Source organism: Herpailurus yagouaroundi, unplaced genomic scaffold (genome assembly GCF_014898765.1).
Source record: "Herpailurus yagouaroundi ecotype Mexico unplaced genomic scaffold, PumYag 67428, whole genome shotgun sequence".
Classification (NCBI taxonomy): Eukaryota; Metazoa; Chordata; class Mammalia; order Carnivora; family Felidae; genus Herpailurus; species Herpailurus yagouaroundi.
This window is the reverse complement of record NW_024420241.1, coordinates 308,825-318,964: the sequence shown is the minus strand read 5'-3', so window position 1 is coordinate 318,964 and position 10,140 is coordinate 308,825. Positions and strand designations below refer to the sequence as shown.

Sequence of the window (10,140 nt, the reverse complement as noted above, 5' to 3'; positions counted from 1 at the left end):
CGTAACACGAGGGCTGGGACCAACCTAACCACAAATTGGGGGCATAGCCTCGCCAGCCGGAAGTGTTCTTTTCTCAAAGCAACCGTACCGGCTGCAACCGTTCAGCCTCAAGGTTCCGCTAATTCCCTGGTTGCTAATGAGCTTCAGTCCCAGACCCTGAGGACGCGTCTAAACTTCGGGAGGAATTTTAGTTTGTGCCCTTTGGCAGGCAGGGGAAAGATCTTGGTCATTCTGTGTACTGGGATGCGTTTGTAAGTATGTTTTCATTACAATGAATCAGCACCTGACCTAGAAAAACACTATGGACACTGAAGCAAGACTACAGAGAAAATATTGAAATATTTAAATTTGGGTTGAAAAATCTGCTTGGTTTTCTCATCTGTGCAGTGAAGGGCTTAGGCTGGGTGATCTCTAGATTCTAGTCCATAGCTGGAAGTTGTAGGATTTTACTCTGCCATCATTCCGCTGCTGTGTTGGTTTCAACATCCGCATAGGTATACTTAATTTTTCTGCATAATTCCTTAGGATAATGGAGTTGCGGGGTGTGGGGGAGGGATTTTATGAAGCCCTTCTGACTTCACAGGATGGCTAAAATGTGTTCAGGGTTCTGCTCCAATCTTTCTCACAGAAGTTGTTTTCCAATCTAACACTTAAGGGAGAACTACTGATATCAGTCTTAACAGCATCTCTTTGAGTAGCAACACAATCCAATCCGATCTCCCTATGTGCTTTCTCCAGCCATTTTCTCCTAAGATGTGGTATTCTCACATGGTTCAGGATCTTGGCTGCTTACAGGCAAAGACAGGGAGATTGATTATATGGTTCCTTGAAATATAATCCAGTCAGAGGAGCTGCCAAATCTAAATCATTTGTGAACATTTTGGGGGTTTAGAGGCTAGTTTTGGATAGGGCTTTTCCATAAACACCCCTATCCTTCCCCTTTCATTCTCCATGAAGTTGATGGTCTCCCTATTTCATGTGTTCCAAGAAAACTTGACCAAAGTACATAACAAGAGTACCATGTCTAATATGTGACAAATGAGGCTTGATACCTGTTAAGAATTAGGGATTTCTGGGTCAACAAGTGTGTTAAGTAGTGATAGCTTTGAGGAGGCACTATATTAGTTTCTTGTGGCTGCTTTCACACATTTCCACAAACTTGGTGGCTTAAAACAACAGAAATTCATTACCTCACAGTTCTGGAAGTCAGAAGTCCAAAATCAATATTATTTGGCTGAAATTGAGGTATTTTCAGGGACATAGTCTCTCTGGCTGCTTTAGGGGAGAATCCGTTTCTTGTATTTTCCAGCTTCTGGTGTCTATTGGCATTCCTTGGCTTGTAGCCACATCACTCCAGTCTTCAAGGCCAGCATCTTCAAATGTCTCTCTGTTCTATCTTCATTTCACCTTTTCTTTGTTTATGTAAGATCTCCTACTACCTCCCTCTACTATATGTGATCACATTCAGGGCCAATCCAGATAATCCAGGATAATATCCCAATTTCAAGATCTTTAATTTAGTTATATGTGCAATTAAAAATTTAAATTTATTTAACCATATAAAGTAGCATTGTTCCATTTTATTTGCTTATTTTACCATAGAAAGTAACAGTCACAGGTTCCAGGGATTAGCATGTGGCTGTCTTTTATTTGGAAGGTAGGTGCTTTTTGCAGCCTACCAGACATACTATGGAATCCATCCTTGTCACATGTTCATGAATTCTAAAAATTCCCAGGCATGTGGTTCTGCAGGACACCTCCAGCTGTACCAATGGACTTTAATTAAACAAGCTCTCTCCAAATCTAAGGCATTGTCTGTGAAATCTTAAGGCCTTAAAGAGGCCTTGGTCCTCTCTGAATCATGTACTACCCCCCTAACTGGTCTCCCTGCTTCCATCCCTTACACAGTAGTCTCATAAAATGGAACCTCATCTTGATAGAGTAATAAATTCCTGGATTGTTTTCCTGAAATAGTAAGCATTAAATGGCTTTTCAAAGGTTTTTACAATTTGGCTCAAACCTACCTCATGTCCAGTTATTCTTTTTAAAACATTGAAGTTACAGCTGGTCTCTGAATATGCAAACCTCTTGTAAGCCTCTATTCCCTTCTCTATTATGTTAGCACTATCTGGAAAGCCTTCTTTTTTTCCCTCTTTCTGGCAAGCCACCATTCATCCTTTAAGATTCAGGATCATTTGTCAAATCCGGTTTTCTGAAGCAGAGTAAATCTGTCACGCCCTTCTCTGAACCCCCACACCACTTTGTACATCCTTCTACTGGAGGAAGGAAAAGAAAGGAATGCTTGCTGAATGCCTACCATGGGCCAGGCCATATGCTAAATGCTTGAAAACATTGAACTTTGTCTGAGCCCTGGGCTCGAAAAAAGGAGCCACAGTTGAGAAACTCCCTCACCCTTTTGTGTTAAAAAAAAACAAAAACAAACAAAAAAACAAAAACCAGCTAATTGTAAAAGGACCACATTGCACTGGCATATTTTGAGATGAGACCCTATCCATACTTCCTCATGACTCCCATAAGACTGGTGATGATTCCTTTGTTCACTTGCCGTTATAAAACTTTCTTTTCTTTGAGCAGTCTCCCTATGGCTATAGCCTGAATTCTGTGAAATTGGTTTTGTTCTTAATAGTTTACAGATGAGAAAACCAAAGCTCAGCTGCATGGCATAAGATGGTACCAGTAAGAAGGAAAAATGTGATTCCCTCCCAAGTCTGTGTGTCTTCAGTCTAGGCTCTTTCCACAGCTCTCAGACATGGGATGTGATTTACCTGTTTACAGGTCTGCTTCAGACCATGAAACCTTCAAAACCAGGTACGTCCAGGGCTCCAATTAATCTTAATCCTTGTTTGCTAAATGAATTCCTGAATAAACCGTGTAAATTCCCACTGAGATAGTGTTGAAGTGTTTCTAACTTTCTTTTTAACCTAAGCCTCTTTTTGATAAGTAGGAAAAATAAATGTGAAAGGCTGAAATTTTGAGCCAAAGGAGAATTTACATTTTAAGTGTATAAGATAGTGCTTTATCCTAAGGAATGGGGCCCTCTGAGGAATTTCAGGCCTGATGAGGAGGGATGGTTGTGAAGGGGGGGAGGGTAATATCCCTTCCAAAACCTCCAGCCTTCTAAAGCCCTCAATTGGCAGAATGTCCTCAGAGAAGTAGATGATCCACTTGAGAATGGAAGTGGATCTTCATTGTCCACTGTGTCACATTTAGTATTCTACCTCAAGATCTGGTGCTGGGAGGTGTTAGCAAGAAAATATCTCAGGTTAATTGCCTGCTTCTGTTGTAGGATTCTCTCCAGAATCATATCCTCTCAATGGAGGAGGCCCAAGGGGTCATCTTATCCAGTCCCCTGACAAAGTAGATTGCATCTCAGTCACATGGGAACCTATGCCTTCTTAAGGATTTATTTTAGACACTAACAATGCTCATGTAGGACGTTATTATTCGTGTCTAGCCTGCATGTTTGTGCTGCAGTAGCAATGTGCCTTCTTTCAGCTCTCTGCTGAAATGGCAGGCAATATTATGGATTCAAAGCTCCCACTCAACTCTTAGTCTACCTGAAGAAGGCCTCTGTTTTAATGCTCAGATTATGTATTCTTTCCTAACAAAGCCAGACATTCCTCTATTATTAGCATAGAAGGTTAGATTGGAGCAGTGCACACTGGCTGAGAGAGGGTATTACCACCTTTAGGGGTCTATCATCATTTCTCTAAGGCTTTCTTTCAAACATTTCTGGATTCAGACCAATTGTGAGAAATACATTTTACTTGACTCATTTCACACATACATATATATAACTGAAATAAAGTTTCCACAAAAGAGTATTTAACCTTACTACATGCAATTCTAGTTTATTCAGTTTCATTTTATAGTTTATTTACTATCATGTAAGGGGTTCATGGACATATACTGCCAATACCTGAGAATCAAAACCTTCTATTCCCACACTTAGCCTGGACATTGAAAACTAAAACTACACCTTACTGTCTAAACAAATATGACTTTGCTATTCTCTTGTCTTCATTAGCTTGACTTTACTTTTCCAGGGCTCCCCTGCTCAGGCAAATGTTTTATTACAGGAGCATCCTAAAAAAATCCAACAACTAACTCTTCAGTTGAAAGCATCAACAGGGAGTTTAAAATCCCCTGAGTCTTTTAATCTCTCACTTCTAAATCCTTGTCTTGCTGTTTCCATCAATCCTGGACTGTTATGTTATGCTCATTACCTAATTCTAATCAAGTCCTAGCATTAAAAGACCTACCTTGGGGTGCCTGGGTGGCTCAGTTAGTTGAGTGTCCAATTTCAGCTCAGATCATGATCTCATGGCTCGTGAGTTTGAGCCCCGCGTCAGGCTCTATGCTGACAGCTCACAGCCTGGAGTTTGCTTTGGATTCTGTGTCTCCCTCTCTCTCTACCCACCCCCCAAACTCGTGCTCTGTCTCTCTCTCAAAAATAAATAAACATTAAAATAAAGACCTACCTTAAACCAAACTTCCAGTTCTCAAGTTCTAATTTTGCCTTCCCTCCTTCTGAGACATCTCTGCCAAAGCTTTGCATAGGTGGTGTTCTTCTTCACCCTAGTAAGGAATAAACTCGGCATGGTCTTATCAACAGTCTGTGTTGGTAATATTTAGGAAGCCACCTTTTGACATACTACATGATGCAAATACAACATGGGGTTTATTGGGGGAAAACTTACAACTAGGCTGAGAAGTGGATGAGCACACACAGTCTCCTGATTTCTCCTTGTTCCTTGGCATATGGCAGTCACAGAAGTGTGCATTAAAGGCCAGCAAAGAGGGGCCTGCTTGGACAGTAGGCTATATGTGCAACTATGAGCATTCCAGGCTAGCACAAGCTGTGCTTCCACCTTGGGAAAAAGAGCTAAGGTGACACCTAGTGTCTCTAAGTAACAGGAAATGTATCAGTGTTCTCCCAGAGCAGTAACAATGCTAAGGAGTATGCATGCCCAGGGCCAAGGTCTACATACTAAGGGCCCTAGGAAGAAGAGCGTTTCCTGCCAAGAACACTGACAGCAGCCAGAGGTCTTGTTTTTCCCCAGCTAGCTCAGTATAGCACACCCAGCTCTCAACTGAGCTACTGAAAAGGGGAAGAAATGAGGCTCCAGGACTATCCAGACTCATCTCACGTCAATTATCTGGAAGTGATTCCACAAATGACTACTGGGTTGCAACCTGCAGTTTAAAAAGCACTGTTCTAATATTTGGGTAAGTAATACGTTCATTATATTGATTGTGGCCATGATTTTATGAGTATGTACATATACCAAACTTGTCAAATTTTACACTTTAATACAGTTTATTGTATGAAAATTATACCCCATTAAAGCTAATAAAAGGAGTAGATAACAGTAGAAGGTATATATACAACAAGGTTGGTCATATGTTGATAATTGGTAAAGCTACTTTTGCCTGTGTTTGGAAATCTCCTGCATAATTTTTAAATGCATTTTACCGCACAGATAGGAAAACAAAACAAAACTTCAAAAACAAAGAACCTGTGCTAAGGATCTGAACCATATCTGTACAGTTCTTATAAGGAATGTGGAGAGTGAAAGTTGCTTCAAGGCTCCAACAGACACAAATTTCTTTAGGACCTTCTGTTAACCTTTGTGAAAAAAAATTCTAATATCCTAAGGGCATAGGAGAAATATGGAGACTAAGTGCAATTCATGTATTCAGTAATTCATCAAAGAAATATTAATTGAGCACCCATATGTAGCAGGCATTCTACTAGATATGCATCACTGGACAAAATTAAAGTCCTGGCCCTTATGGAGCCTACATTCTAGTGGAAGGAAAATGACAACTTATAAGAAAATAAGTACTGTGTAATATGATTTCAGATAATGATAAGAGCTATGGAAAAGAAAGTAGGTACAGGCTAAGACAAGGAGTCCAGGGAATACCTCTAAAGGATGGGTTAAGTCTAGTGTTGGTATTGAAATATTGGAAAGGGAGACAGGGGAAGGAATAAGAAAAGAGGATTAGATACTAGAAATCAAGACTATTTACTAGATATTGGAGGAAAAGTGCTAAAGATAAGGGAGCTATCACTCAAGTGAAAGGTGTCAAAGCCCCTCCCCTTAACCCCACTAATAGAAGGGCACAAATACAGGGAATCTGGGCTGGTGCTGTTAGAATAGTAACAACACAGTGGTTGCTGGTTGGTTACCTGTCTCTCACTTTTCATTTGTCCAGTGATCCAGCTGTGCCATATGTTGCTCAGCATTTGATTTTGTATTAGGTTGGAAAGCCAGAGCTTGGGATTGGGCATCAAGGAGCTGAGAATTGTTCAATCCTGATCCTTACTGACCAGGGTTGGGAGACTGCTTCACGTGGGGAAGTGTGACCCCACATGGATCCTTAATACTACTACCATGCCTTATTATCACCTTACCACCTCCCTACTTTGTGTTGTTTTAATTATATTCTTCCAAACAAGTCTACATTTACAGAATATATAAATTGTCATTCTACTTACATTTGACCATATAAATATTAGGGATATTTTTGAACTATATACATCTGACCATATAAATATTAGGGATATTTTGAACAGCCTTTTTTGTGGGAATCCTCCTTCCCATTATTCTCATAATTCACGTTGATGCTATTATATATCTTTCCCTGCACATAACCAAATATTCTTATGCACATATTGTTTGTTTTCCAAAATGAGATCATATCATAAAGACTTTCCTGCATATTTCATTCAGCAATATCTCATTAAAGCCCCTTCAAGTCATCTGATATAGCTGAAATTGTTTCTTTTCAGGAACATACTGTAGTTTTTTCAACTGTTCCTTATTCTGAGCATTCGCTTTGTTGCCAACTTTTTGCCACTAAGAACTATGATGAAATAATATTTTTGTACAGATTTGCTGGAGAGGTATTGTTGCCATACATAACTCATAGGGTTATACTTGGTGGCCTTGCCAAGAAGGATAAACAGGCTCTTCAATTTTTTTAAACTCTTATTTGTACTGTTTGCCAATTTCTGTAGTTTAAACACTTTCATTCTAGGCAATGTCAAGCTACCAATGTGAAATCATTGAACACACTGTTGGGAAGAGATGCAGACAATTGGCTTCAGCCTATAAGAACCAGCTCCAGAACAGCACTTTGAGGACTAATAGAAAATATGGTATTATATTCCTATTTTTTATTTGTTAATTTCTTTTCATGGGAGAAAGAGGAACACTTACTGGCAGGTCCACACTGCAAAACTCTGGAGGCACTATTCACATCTACATGAAGGATGGTATCCAGAGTTTTACAAAGCATAACTGTTCTTGGTGACCCTACTTCCTAGTACCCCTAAAATGATAACATTAGCTTCCTTTTAAGGCTAGCATAAGGGTACAAGGCAGAAGAAGTTCTAAAGTTCAGCATGTAGCAGAATCACCTGGAATACTGGTTAAAACTAAAATTACTGGGCTTTACACTGAGTCTCTGACTCTGTAGGTCTGGAGTGGGCCTGATATTTTGCATTTCTAAGTTCCCAAAATGGTGGTGACATTGTCGACTTAGGGACCACCTTTTAAGGACTGCTGATATAGAATAAACTAAATGTTTTCTCTGTGAGCAGGAAATACATGGCTGGGCCACTTAACTAGAATGCCTGCCTTAGGGAGTAAGGGCTCAGGGTAGAGTGGAGTCCCAAACTCTGATGCCTATTGGGGCTTGGCCAGCAACAGAAGTATGTGTAGTGGCTAGCTGGGGTGTAGAAAATGTTATGTTTAGGATAAATTTATTGGTTTTGAGGTTTAGGATCCTTATAAAGGACAAACTGACCAAAGTCAAGGACACTGATGGAGTAAGAGCTAGGCACTGAGGCTAGGAGATGGGGTCGAAAAGAGCAGCCCAGGACCACAGTGTAAAAGATATATTAAAAGAGGAAGAGGGACAGTCTCTATCCCTCTTTCTTTCTAATACTCCCTACTTTCACACTTTAATATCTGCTTCAGGATCCTCAAATTCCAGGGTATTAATAGAGACTGTTGGGTGAGAATTAAAGGTACAGAGGTGTGAGAAGGTGTATTGGCTTCCACTCAGCACTGGTGTGAAAGGGCTTGCTTAGCTTGCAAGCCTGATTCCAGAGAATGTAGTGTCATGAGCTCTGCACTAGATGGCAGGGTACCTTAGTGTTCCTGTTCCTTTTCTTCCCTCAAGACAGTGAGCCAGATCTTTCTCTGGACTTTATTTTGACTTATCTGTAAAATGAGAGCTTTGGGATAGATTACACTGATGAGAGAGAGAAGCAGAAAAATGTTCACCTTTACCCCAGAAGGCTGACCTATAGCCTGCATAGTTTTGATAAGGATCAAATACATGCTAGTTGCTACATTCTTTTTTAAAAATCTTTTTTAATGTTTATTTATATTTGAGAGAAAGACAGTGTATGAACGGAGGAGGGGCAGAGAGACAGAGACAGAATCTGAAATAGGCTCCAGGCTCCAAGCTGTCAGCACAGAGCCCGATGTGGGGCTGGAACTCACAAGCAATGAGATCATGACCTGAGTCGAAGTCAGACGTTTAACCGACTGAGCCACCCAGGTGCCCCAGCTAGTTGCTACATTCTTAAAGGGTCTCATGACTGCCTGTAAATCTCACCTATAGTTAATATCTAACTGAATGATAAGCACCAGAGAAATCTTGTGGAGGTAGTTTAATGAGTAGAAATTCGAAGAAAACATGGTCTGATACTCCCTGCATGTCCCCTTCCCCTTGAGCACTAAGCATATAACCACCAGCTTCATACAGAAGTGAAGCTCTTTCTGCCCACGGGTCCTGTCCCCATGCTACTTAAATAAACTTACTAATATGTATCATAAAACATCTCAAGAATTCTTTCCTGATTGATGCATTCAGTGATCACTCAACAACATCATCAGGTCACTTTTATGAGCTCTACATGGCAAGGTGTGGTTCCTCTTGGGGGCTGGTTTTGGAATTAAGGACTGGAGACATTTTTTGAGTACCAGGAGACTGGACTAATGGGCTTGCTACCTCCACATAACTGACTACTATCTTGGCAAGGATGGACTTTCCACTCTTCCCTCTCCACTACCACCCTAGTCCCAGCAGTCACTCACTTCCAGTCATCTCAGGGGCCCCAGCTAAGTACCAAACCCTCATTGCCATCATACCCTGTGCTTTGTGTGTGTGTGTGTGTGTGTGTGTGTGTTTGAGGGGTGTGGGATAGCCCATAGGGCATAATGCTAAAATGGATTAAGAAGCTAACAACCCAAGATTTGAACACTTACCTCCCCATCTTTAACATGGGCTGTGTCTTATCATGCCAGAGTTGTAATACATGCAAATGAGTTGACAAAACATTTCTCAGGAGTATTGAAGTATTGTAAGCAAAGAGCTGGATCCAGAGTCAACCAGTCTGGGCTTGAATCCTATCTAGGCCACTTTTCAGTTCTTTGACCTTGAGCTATTTATCTCACTCAGCCTCAGAGTTTTCATTTGTAACATTTTTTTGGCTAATAATATCCACTAGACCAGGATTCTCAACCTCAGCACTATTGACATTTATGTAAATAATTCCTTATTGGAGTTGTCTTGTGCATTGAGGGATGTTTAACAGCATCCCTGATTCCTATCCACAAGATGTCAGTAGCACTCTCCACCCCCCCCAAGTTGTGACAATAAAAATGACATCCCATTCATTGCCAAATGTCCCCAGTGGGTAAACCACCTCAGTTGAGAAGCACTCTCCTAGAACATGGAGTTACTGGGGAGAATGGAATATACAAGCACATTGCATTTTTTTTTAATTGGTATAACTGACTTTTATTTTTTTTTAATTTAATTTTTAATTTTAAAAATTTACATCCAAATTAGCATATAGTACAACAATGATTTCAGGAGTAGATTCCTTAGTGCCCTTTACCCATTTACCCCATGCCCCCTCCCACAACCCCTCCAGTAACCCTCAGTTTGTTCTCCATATTTATGAGTCACTTCTATTTTGTCTCCCTCTCTGTTTTTATATTATTTTTGTTTCCCTTCCCTTATGTTCATCTGTTTTGTCTCTTAGAGTCCTCATATGAGTGAAGTCATGATACTTGTCTTTCTCTGACTAAT

At 40.4% G+C, this 10,140-nt stretch overlaps 1 long non-coding RNA gene across 1 annotated transcript; it reads left to right on the top strand.

Annotated features, from left to right (window-relative positions):
• The first annotated feature begins 141 nt into the window (after window positions 1–141).
• LOC121024999 (uncharacterized) lies at window positions 142–8,464 on the top strand. Its single transcript, XR_005787903.1, has 3 exons — window positions 142–251; window positions 5,085–5,250; window positions 7,069–8,464. It is a non-coding gene; the product is annotated as an uncharacterized LOC121024999 (long non-coding RNA).
• The last annotated feature ends 1,676 nt before the right edge of the window (window positions 8,465–10,140 follow it).